The sequence below is a fragment of the Populus euphratica genome, unplaced genomic scaffold, assembly GCF_000495115.2.
Source record: "Populus euphratica unplaced genomic scaffold, PopEup_1.0 scaffold55.1, whole genome shotgun sequence".
Lineage (NCBI taxonomy): Eukaryota > Viridiplantae > Streptophyta > Magnoliopsida > Malpighiales > Salicaceae > Populus > Populus euphratica.
Genome location: NW_011499921.1, coordinates 106,574 through 117,089, shown reverse-complemented (window position 1 = coordinate 117,089; position 10,516 = coordinate 106,574).

The following is a 10,516-nucleotide window of genomic DNA, read 5'->3' as shown; positions in this document are numbered from 1 at the left end:
ACTCTTTCTCTATTTATTTATTTTTGAAAAAGCATGTTGATTAGTACTTAAAAGTGCATTTTTATCATGGTTTTATATCATCATTTTGCACTTGAAGTATCAATAACTCCTTAACTAAAATATGTTTTATAATAATGTATCTAATAATATAAGATACCTATAATTTATGGTAAATGTTTATTTTTAATACAGGTCTATCACATAAATGAAAGGATTGATTGATGACTTGAAGAACTTAAATTGCAAGGATAAAGAGATGGCCAAACTTAGAAAAGAGATGTCGGTGCAATCCAAACCGGAACACTGTTCGGTAATTGGGTCATATCTAGAGCTATATATCTCATATTTAGGTCCAATTTATATGGATGGAAAGGTAAGACATAGGCCTACAACTTTCATATGGAGCCCAAGATCTAAAAAGGCCATTATCAAGTCCAAATTGTAGAAACAACAAAGAAGCCCGAATCTGTCTTCCAGCCCGAGCACTGTTCGGTATTTTGGCCATATCTGGAGTTCTAGAAGTCCAAATGAGCTGAATTGTTTACACAAGAAAGCTGAGACAATTGCCTACAACTTTCATGTTTACAACTGGCTCTAATTTTGTTCGGTATTTTGGCCATATCTGGAGTTCTAGAAGTCCAAATGAGCTGAATTTTTTACACAAGAAAGCTGAGATAATTGCCTACAACTTTCATGTTTGCAACTGGCTCCAGTTTTGACGTTATCAATGACGTTTTGGGTAGACAAGAGAAGATAAGGATTGTCACCAAGTCAAAAGTTGGCCACCCACTTATCAATTAGTCATCAAATCAATAGTTCCCAATTTTGGCCTATAAAAGGAGGCATTTGCCATGCATTTAGGCATCTTGGTTTCCAGATCAAGATCATGCTCTTCCTTTCTCTCTTTGTATTTTTTGTAATGTTTATGCTTTGCTTTCATTAATATCAAGTTTATGCCTTTCATTTCCTTTCATTTACTTAGTTAACTTTTATGTTCTTATTTTGTTTATCTATTTTGCTTTCTTTCATTATGTCTAGCTAAGTTAGTTATGTCAAGGTGAAAAGGTTACACTAATGGTGTAAGAATAAGTATAATGTAAACTTAATATGGACTTTAATGTTTGATACTAACATGTTTTATATTTGTTATCTTGTTCACTCTTTAATACTTTGCTTGTTAAATGACTAATCTTGATTTATGTTGTATAACACTTGGTACAACAAATGCTTGGCACTTTCATAGCCCATAATGTATGGTATAACCGACACCTGAGCTATGAAAGGAACTTGATTTGTTGTTAACATAAGTTATAATCATGAATGCTTGACGAGATTTACAAGTATTAGCATTAATTAAATAAGATGACTAATGTAATCATGTTAACAATATATAATCTGATTGGAACCTCCTTTGTGTGTGGTTTCCAATTCAATAATAAGAGTTTATACTATACTTGTTTGATATACCATTATTGGAACCTCTAACCTTGACATTTGTTATTATTATTGTTTAATCCTTACATTAATTTTCCATCTCCAAGTTCTCATCATCTTCTTCTTCTTCTCTTTCTTTATTATTATTATTATTACTACTACTACTATTATTATTATTATTATTATTATTATTATTAGTATTATTATTATTATTATTATTATTGTTGTTGTTGTTATTATTGTTATTGTTGTTGTATTATTGTTATTTATAATTTGTACAAATAACCTCCCTGTGGTTCGACCCCGGTCTTGCCGGGTTAGTTATTACTTCGACACTCCTACACTTGGGAGAAGACATCAATCTTTTAGTCGTGTCAAGTTTTTGGCGCCGTTGCCGGGGAGGTAAGTTCTTGTATAAATTATAGTAGTTATTTTATTTTCTTTTTTCACTTTCTTATATATAACTTTGTTTCTTTTCTTTTGTTTCTTCTTCTTTTGGTTTTTTTCTTCTTTTTTATTTTATTCCTACACGTGCATGAGAGTGTGGTCACGTACATCAAGTGGTAGACTTTGTAGGATATCCTCATCATTTTCAGAAAATATGGCTGAAGAAGATAATCAATCACTTCATAATGAAAATAATGAGAATAACCGTGCTAGAACACTTAGAGACCACATGAATCCCACAAGAACAAGTGCACCATCATGCATAGTTTTTCCTCCCGATGCATCTCATTTTAATTTTAAACCAGGTATTATTCAACTTTTACCTTCTTTTCATGGTTTAGAATTGGAAAATCCATACTTGCATTTAAGGGAATTTGAGGAGGTCTGCAACACATATAATAACTTAAATTGTAGCATGAACACCATCAGATTAAAGCTTTTTCCTTTTTCATTAAAAGATAAAGCTAAAACATGGCTATAAAATTTGAGACCAGGATCCATTCGTGCTTGGGATGAAATGCAACAACAGTTTTTAAAGAAGTTTTTCCCATCTCATAGAACAAACTCTTTCAAGAGACAAAAGGAACTTTGACCAAATAACCTTTCAAAAATTGCATGTTCGGTTGCCAACGTTTAAGCACCAAAGGTCTGCTTGCCATGTGCCATGGGGCTCTTTCCAGCACATTAGTGGCATGATCAACAGAATCAAAAGTGAATAGGAAGAAACCATTATCCGAAGATAAAACTTCTGATAGACCGTAGGAGCCCCAGATTCTTTTGGCAATAGAATTAACAACGGGATATGGTAATTTCTGACCCACAAAATGACCAACTAGGGTGGATTTCCAAAGTTCGCAGCCATCCTCAAACACATCAAGTGGAGGAGCTACTGTCACACGACCATCAGTCATAGCAGGGGGAGCAAAATGCAGATTACGAACTAGAGAAATACCAAGGTTCTTGGTACCCTCATTGTTATCAACATCAGAACCCTTCAAAGCATTTAAAAAATTCAATTTGGGGCGATGATTTTGCTGGTCTTGTTGCTGAGACCCTACCTTCAACTCATCAACTTTAGAACCCAACACATGATTCATTTCTGAAACAACATTAGAAGCTTGGGAATTAGAGTGTTTCTTCTCTATGCTAGCTTCAGAATCAGCTTGATTAACATTAGTAAACTGAGAAATCCTCATCCCATGGCTGTTCAACATATCTTGTAGTTCTAATCTTAATATATGTCCAGACTTGACTTCATTGTGTTGTTCATTGTTAGAGGTAACCATGGGAACAGAATCCACAGCAGAACATAAGGACATTATGGCAGCATACAAATACTAGAGATACCAAATTCGAAGAAGAGAAACTGAGTCTAAGACGTAACCTAAGCTCAGAAACAACAACAATGTAATCTCAGAAACAACAAGATTCAGATTTGTTCATGAAGGGAGAAGAGAATTACAGAATTACGAGGCCAGTATCTTCGAGATTATTGATTGGAATGATGATCCGTGCGGTCAAGCTATAGAGTATATTCTGATGAACAACATACTAAAAAATGGTGACGATCCAACGGCGAACAAAGAAGATCAAGCTTCAACAAAACCCAATTCACTCTGCTGCAACTAAAAATGCAGAATAGTAGAAATATTACGAGATCAATATCTCCCACCTCGTTGATTGGAATGAAGATCCATTCGGTCAATGTTTCGAGAAGGCTGGAATGAACAACATAGTAAGAAATGAGGATGATCCAACGGTGGACGGAGTAGATCTAGCTCCGACAGTTTGATTTCTAATCTTTCTCTCTCTCCAGATCTCTCTCTCTGAAATCATTGAAACTTTCAAATAGGTAAGAATCAATATACCTTTGCTGGATGCTATTTGAAACTATTTCTAGTGAAATTGAATTTAATGAGTCTAAAAACTTGCAAATGGTTTAGTTTCAGCAAGAATCAAAGGCAAGTAATTGGAGACCACAAATTGAAAAGTTACCACCACGATCAATTGAGTCTATACCTTTATGTGTTCAACTTCCAAAGCCTGATTTGAAGTCGTTACCATTCAATTTCAAATACTTATTTTTGAGAGAAAATGAAACTTTTCCGATAATAATTTCTTCCAAACTTAATGCACATCTAGATGGTAAGTTATTACAAACTCTGAAATGCACAAAAATGCATTAAGATGGACCATAGGTGACATAAACGGAATTAGTTCTTTGATTTACACACTCAAAACTTATTTAGAGGAAAATGCTAAACCCTCCAGAGAAATGCAACGAAGGTTTAATCCTAATGTGAAAGAAGTAGTGAGGAATAAAGTCATTAAACTTCTAGATAATGACATTATTTATTCTATTTCTGATAGCAAATGGGTTAGTCCTACCTAAGTTGTACCTAAGAAATTTAGAGTCATAATAATAACAAATAAGAAAAATGAGTTAATTCCAACTAAAACTGTTACTGGTTGATGCATGTGCATTGATTATAGGAAACTTGATTCAATAATTAGAAAAGATCATTTCCCTTTACCTTTCATGGATCGAATCCTAGAAAGAGTTGCAAGTCATGAATTTTATTGTTTCCTAGATGACTATACAGGTTATAATCAAATTGAAATTACATTAGAAAATCAAGAGAAGACTATTTTCACATGTCCATTTGGTATTTTTGCATATCAAAGGACGCCTTTTGGATTATATAATGCACCAGCCACGTTTCAAAGATGCATGCTTAGCATATTCAATAATATGGTTGAACGTTTTCTTGAAATTTTTATAGATGATTTTCTATTTTTAGCTATTCATTTGATAATTGTTTGACTAACTTAGAAAAGAATGTGTGAAGAGAAGAATCTTGTGCTAAATTGGGGAAAATGTCATTTTATGGTAACAAATGGCATTGTACTTGGTCACATTGTTTCATCAAAAGGAATTGAGGTTGACAAATCTAAAATTAAGTTAATTGCCAACTTTTTTTTTTTTTGGTAAGTTGACGTATATATTAAAGGAAAACGATACAAAGATTATAAGGGGCATACCCCAGATTTACAATAAGAACAGAAACGTAAAACAATAGATGATGTGCATCATGGGAATGATAATCCATCTCGTAAAGGTAAATCAAATATGCAAGAGGATTTAGATGGTCCAATGACAAGAGCGAGAGCGAAACAACTACAAAGGACCTTGACGAGTCAGATTGGAATGATTGAAGCTGCGTCGGAGTTAAAATTTGGCAATCAGTTTCAAATTGGTTCAAGGGTGCTTATTTGCCTACAATTGGATCTTAAAGATGGGAAGAGCCCTTAATGGTTCTTTTGATGCTGGACTACTTGAATTTGGGTTGATAATGCAAATAAGTTAAGAAATTGATGCTGTTTACGTCAGAACAGTAGATAAATTTGAACCCGAATTTGAAGTCATCCATTGCATGTGAAAACAAGACTAATCTAGGTGGATTTCAAGTTCAGAACGTGATCTTTCCAGATTGTCCAACCATGATTGCATTGGACTTTTGTGCAAGAAGTTATAGCCATTTTAAATTCGGTCTGTTTATGTTTCAATTAAAGTCAGAAAATGTGTGCTAGTGTAATTTGTCTGGATACTTTGTCAAAGTCCAAGTTTTGGGCTTGATTTCTGTCATGTTGAATTTTCCTAAGTGTGGAGGGATGTTCCATTATAAATATGGCATCAGAATATGTAATAAACAACTTTTGGCCAATATTTGAACTTAATTCCGAGAATTAAGAGTTATTCTTCCAAATTGATTTGTGAAGAACCCTACTGACTTATCACTCTTCAATCACAAAGAGTGTGGCGTCAAAATCCTAGATTGATCTTTGTGGCGTCCAGATCGACTTATCAAAGTATCACTCTAGTTTATCCTCCATTTTTATTTACCTTAAAAATACTATAATCTAGCCTAAACACCAGAAGAAAGACAATACAACCAGACCCATCATTCATCCATTTTCGTCAGATTCATTATTGCCGATTTTTGAATCATTCACGGCACAACAATAGATGACTATATGCTAGCCACCGAACTGAAAACTCAAGACCTAACTTGATTCGTTAGGGAAACTAATACAACCAGCTAAATATCAAATGAAGAATCTATGTTATTAACCCTCCAGGCTCGTTGGATTCTTTTATTTTCATTTGTTGGTAGAACGTTCCTCATCAAATCCAGCTTATCACGGATGATACATTCAATTTGATGAAAGACCAAATTCTGAGTTCTAGATATTCCAGCAAAGGTCCTTGCATTCCTTTCTTGCCAGATATGATACACTATAGCTGCAAAACTGAGTTTACGAGAAAAATTGACGAAACTTTTTCCATGCCAAGTGACAGTGGCCCATCGAATCCATTCATCCCATCCTTTTGTCATTCTTGGAATGTTGCATCTGTCACAAACATCCCACCAGATCGCTTTAGTATAGGAGCATTCAAAGAACAAGTGGTTGTGATCTTCGTTGTTGCGGAGACAGAGTGAGCATCTATTGGGACCATGTATACCAAATCGATGAAGTCTATCTTGAGTTGTGAGTTTCTGTTGGACAGCCACCCAAAGAAGAAACGAATGTCTTGGAACAGCATTCTTGAACCACACAATGTCATGCCATTCGACCATCGTATGATGAAATCTTAGTTGTTCCCAAGCTATTTTGATTGAGAATCTGTGATTTGGTGAATCCAGCCAAGCAATCTCATCCTTTGGCCCTATCATAGGATTAGAATTGGAAGGAATAGCTTCTACAATGGGGCGCCAGCCAATAGCTTGAGTGGTAGGAATTTTCCATTCTGAGTTATGAATCAGCATATTCACCCTTGCGTTTCTTTCCATACCTGAATCATAGATGAATCTGTCACTGTAAGAATCCGCGAGCGGGCTGTGAGGATGCCAATTGTCAAACCATAGAGAAGTTGTCCTGCCATCTCCTATGATGTACTTCATCTTCGGCCATGCTAAGGATCTGAGCTTTAGAATCTTTCTCCATGCCCAAGAGCAATTATGTGGCGTCTTGATTGTCCAGAAATTCCTACCTCGCAACAGATTACATCTGATCCAAGTAGACCAGATTGAGCCATCTGAGTCATTCCACAGGTTCCAAATGTGTTTCAACAAAGCAATCTTGTTCCATTATGGTATCCTTTTTATTCCTAGCCCCCCCTCCTTTTTTGGAAGACATACCTGATCCCAAGCCACTTTAGCCCCAGTAGTTCTCATATCTGAACCTGACCAAAGAAAGGATCTCATAATTTGGTCCATATTTTTTATGACTTGCCCAGGTAAGAGGAAGAGAGATGCCCAATAGACCTGGATGGAAAATAAAAGTGAATTAATCAGTTGTACTCGTCCTGCATACGAGAGTGTTCTACAAGTCCAATGTCGAACTTTAGAGGTGATTCGATCCACGAGACCCTTACAATAAACAGCCTTTAGTCTGGACGAGATAAGAGGCACTCCCAAATATTTCATAGGGAGCTCCCCCTCTACAAACCCAAGAACATGAATAATCTCTTCCCTCTCAGCATTTAACACACCGCTTAAGAAGATGTCACTTTTATTTGGATTTGGATACAGACCTGATAGGTCTTGAAACTTTGTGAGCACAGTTTTGATCATACGAATTGAGTTTACATCTCCTTTGCTAAAAATCATCAAGTCGTCAGCAAAACAAAGATGAGAAATGTTGTCCTTCTTGCATCTCCAGTGGAACTTGAAGTTTTGGTTGGAACTCATCTTGCACAATAGCCCCGAAAGGATTTCCATACATAGGACAAACAAATATGGAGAAAGTGGATCCCCTTGTCGCAGCCCTCTCCCCCCTTGAAAATAACCTGCAAGATCACCATTGACGTTGATAGAGAATTGACATGATGTAACACAAACCATGATCCAATCAATGACTGTTCTAGGGAATCCTATTTTTCTTAACATAACGTCAATGAAATCCCACTGAACTGAGTCATAAGCCTTCATCAGATCTACTTTCATAGCACAACGGGCAGGTCCCGTAGATTTATGATAGCCTTTCATTAGTTCCTGAGACAGAAGAATGTTGTCGCTGATTCTCCGTCCAGAGATAAAAGCTGTCTGATACGGACCTACTAAGGATGGCAAAACAGCTGTGATTCTCCCAGCTAGAATCTTAGCGATGCATTTGTACACGGTATTGTAGCAAGATATAGGACGAAAATCTGTCAACCTCGTAGGATTGGCAACTTTAGGAATAAGGGAAATTGATGTAGCATTCATTTCTTTAAGCATTCTCCGAGTCTGAAAGAAGGAGCTAACAGCATTGATTACATCCTCCCTAACTATGTGCCACATTCTTTTGAAGAAACCTGCGTTAAATCCATCCGGACCAGGGGCTTTGTTGTTCTTCAAACTAAACATAGCATGCTTAATCTCCTCCCTTGTTAGATCTTGTGCTAATACATGTTGTTGCGTTGAAGACAGTTTCAAGTTAATTGCTGATTCCATCTCTTCCTCATTCAGAACCCTAGGCATCTGTTCCACTCTTAACACACGGTGGAAGTACGCAACGACTTCTGATTTAACTGCCTCATGTCCTTCGACAACCTCTCCATCCTCCTTTGTAACTGAAAGAAGTTTATTTCTATGGTGTCTTCCATTTACTGATTTGTGAACGTAGCCAGTATTCTGATCCCCCAAGCTAAGCCACTGTATCCTTGACTTCTGTTTGAAAAAACTCTCTTCGGCTTTGACGATAGAAGCGTAGTTACGTACAACATCCCTTTCTCGCATGCACAAAGTTGGATTCCCATGTGCTGTATGGAGAGCCTGTTGAGCCTTATCCATTTCATCTTTCGCATCTTTGACTCTATTTGAAATGTTGGAGAAGTGAGTCATATTGAAAAGTTTCAATTCCCGTTTTAGTTTTCTTAGCTTGCAACACAGCTGATACATTGGACAACCCCCCGAATTGTGTTCCCATACTTTCCTCACCAAGGGCATGAACTCGTCATGGTCCATCCACATATCAAAGAATCTGAATGGTTTCTTTATATTCTGATAATCACCAGTAACCTTTACCACCATAGGAGAATGGTCTGACATACCCGATGGAAAAAATCTCGCTTCTGAAAAGGGGAACTTCAGATTCCATTTCTCATTGACAAGCACTCTATCTAGTTTTCGCATAATCAGATTCTCAGGACAGTGATTCGACCAAGTATAATGCAGGCCTGAATATCGAAGATCATCCACTTTCGCTTCTTGAATACATGTTTTCAATCTGTCCATATGACCAGCCCACGAAGTAGACCCTCCTAACCTGTCTGATTGGTAGCGGATAGCATTAAAGTCGCCTATAAGAATCCATGGGCTGGACTCCCATCCATCACTACGACTCACTATATCAGACCATAATGCCTCACGTAAGGAAGCGTTATTGTCTCCGTATATAATTGAAGCATTGAAACAGATATTGGTAGCTAATATAGTGACAGAAACATGAATAGCCTGGTCTGACATTCCGAGGACATCAACCTTCACCACATCAGCATTCCAACAAACCCAAATACGACCACGACAAGAGAAATCATAATTATACAAGAGGACCAATTACGCAGAAGAAGTTAAGAAACATTATATTTATTCTCGTCTCTAACCCGAGTTTCAACCAAACCGAAAAGAGTCATCCTCTCTTGATGGATGAGCTGACGCAATGCCGAATGCTTTATGGGATCATTCAAACCTCTTACATTCCAACATCCAATAATCATAAGAAAATAGAGGAGTACAAACAGCAACACAAAGATTACCTCGACGTGCCCCCAGGCGAGGAGATAGATTTCTTATTCTTCTTTGAAGAGTTTTTCGAACCCTTTTTCTTTTTCTCTAGAGAGTCTCTAGCCTTAATAGCCAACTGATTAACAGTTTCCCTTTCGGTGGAATTCAGAGTTTGTGGGCTTGTCGGGATTGGTGATGTCCACTCCTTATTAGTTCGTTCCCCATCTGTATCACCTCCCATTGCGTCAATATCTACATTCAGCTCATGACTATTAACGAAAAGAACCTGGTTCATGGTCGCACAATCAGATGTATTGGAGATGGCTAAACTTTGATCTGAAGCAGTACATGTACCCCCCTGCTCCTGCTTCATGTCTCCTTGTGAACTCTTCAAAACAAGAGGAGATGTAGGATTTTCATCTTCATAACAATCAGCATTGCTCACATCTGATGCAGCCTTCTCATTCATATTACAATCAGAAAAATTTGTACCAGATGTCGAACAACCATTCTCATTACAGTTACGCACTTTAGATGCCAAAGGACCATTCTCACCACTCACAGAACCCTTATTTCGTTTAGCAACTACCTACCATTGAAACTGATTCTGCTGTTTATCCACAGATTTAGAGTTCGCAGCTCCTAGTTTCCTCTTACCCTCTGCCTCCATTGTAAGATTTTCACCGTTATTAGTAGCACATATCGCTGTCGTGTGTCCAAAGACATTACAATTATTGCACTTTGATGGTATCCATTCGTAATCAGCTGAAATTGTTATGAATAACCCATTTGGACAACGAAGGTCGTATTCCTTAACCAGCATCTTCGTAGCATCAATCTCAACACAAACTCTTGCGTAGCTAAGC